Consider the following 1,905-nt stretch of genomic DNA (forward strand, 5'->3'; position numbering starts at 1 on the left):
GTATTTTACAGGTTATTATGGCAGCACCAGTGGAGGTCGACGAATATGGACTACCCATTTCTGCCAACGCAACAAAACTCGGCCACAGGAAGGGTGCCTTGGTTCTACCCATGTGCCTATTTCGTACGAAACCTGGAGGAAAGTGCCTGACAAGTACAAGGACGATGTTTGGAATGAACTTAAGGTACAAAATCTACCTCATGACATGATTTCTGCTCATTCTTTAGTTAACTTCAGATGAGGGAGATACACATTTAGGATGCCACTGATTAGCTCTGTATTTTCAGATGGAATTTTATTTACTTGAGACTTCCAAGAATATTATGGTGAAGGGGATGTCTGATCCATGGAGGAGATTCAAGTGTGAATTACGACAAGACCACTATGATATTTGGAATACTCATCAAGAAAGGATTGATAATACTCCTCCAAGCGTAAAGTCAGAAGATTGGATAAAATTCTATGAACATGAGAACAATGCTGCTGTACAAAGTAAAAGAGCTGCTAATAAGAGGAAAAAAGAACAATATGATTACTCTCATACCTCTGGTCGCAAGCCACATTGTTTGGTGAAAGCTGGACTGGTAGTTCTTTCAATGATGCAACTTACTCAAACTTTTGTCCACAATGGTTGATTCACACTCATTTTATTTTTAAATGTAGGAGGCGGCGAACCCTGAAGCAGAAATCACTACCTCTGATGTGTGGATTAAATCTCATTCACAGGAGGGTGGGGTGATTTTACCTAGTGCCAACCATACTATGTAAGTCAATTATTTGAGAAGTTATATGTAGTCTTCTTTAACTGTATATATGCTAGCTAGTGATTAGTATTATAAGCAAGTGATTCTTATGCTCAAAACTATAGGAACAACTTATGAAAGTTTTAGAGGACATCAAGGGAAAACTTGTAGCAGGTACTCCAGTAGAAGAAACTTATGCAATGACTCAATTGTTTGGGACGGATTCAAGAGGACGGTTTCGTGTTGTAGGTCCTGTTTCTCTTATGCAAGTTGATTTATCTGCTTCCGCTCGTGCTAAAGTAACTAAACTGAAGTCTAAAGATGGAGTTCTTACTAATAAGGTGGATGATTTAGGTGGCAATGTGGGAGTTCTTATTGAAGTATTGGGAACAATATGCCTTATAGTGAAGGATATTCAAGCTGCAATTCCATCATAAGTTGTTGCCTCAAACATGTGTAGCACTTCACATGGTCAGGAATGTTCACCAGGTCGTGTTGCTTCACCTCATTCAGATTCAGTTGCTCACATAAGTTCACCTAGCCATGCCATATCACCAGATGCTAGCCCAAGTTCACCTATCCAGGACATACCACCAGCTTCTGGCCCAAGTTCACCTAGCCAGGACATATCACCAGCTCGATCAGCAATAGGGGATATGCAGCAGTCTTCATTGATGAACATAGAGGGTGAAATAGTTGCAACTGGTAAAGTTTGTACTGGTGCGTCTGCACATATAGCTCACGGCCCACCTGTACCTGCTACTCATTTGAAGGTGTTGATCGACGACATTCTCATGCCAGATGAACCAACTGTAAAAGCTAACAGGTTCACACAAACCTTTAAAGATGTTGGAATCGGAGGATATGTGGTTCATTCAAAGAGGTCCATCAGTTATAATTAAGACGATTCACTACTTTTTTGGATATATACTATGGAGTTCTTCATGGATATCTCAGCCATCTTTTGCATCACTTATATAAATGTCTAGCTAACACATGGCTTTAGTCTTTTTTTTTTGGCTTCTGTTCACACTTTTTTGTATGTATGCTGAACACTCTAATATGCATACTCTTATGTTTTTTGTATGTATGTTGAACACTCTAATATGCATACCCTTATGCATTTTTGCATACAGAAGAGTCTTATCCTATTGTGCTTAAG

The 1,905-nt window shown here is 39.4% G+C and overlaps 1 long non-coding RNA gene across 1 annotated transcript; it reads left to right on the top strand.

The window, feature by feature from the left end:
- Window positions 1-357: 357 nt before the first annotated feature.
- On the top strand, window positions 358-926 carry LOC113274454. The gene is made up of 3 exons (XR_003323027.1): window positions 358-584; window positions 664-764; window positions 869-926. It is a non-coding gene; the product is annotated as an uncharacterized LOC113274454 (long non-coding RNA).
- Window positions 927-1,905: the final 979 nt, after the last annotated feature.

Source organism: Papaver somniferum, chromosome 4 (genome assembly GCF_003573695.1).
Source record: "Papaver somniferum cultivar HN1 chromosome 4, ASM357369v1, whole genome shotgun sequence".
NCBI classification, from domain to species: domain Eukaryota; kingdom Viridiplantae; phylum Streptophyta; class Magnoliopsida; order Ranunculales; family Papaveraceae; genus Papaver; species Papaver somniferum.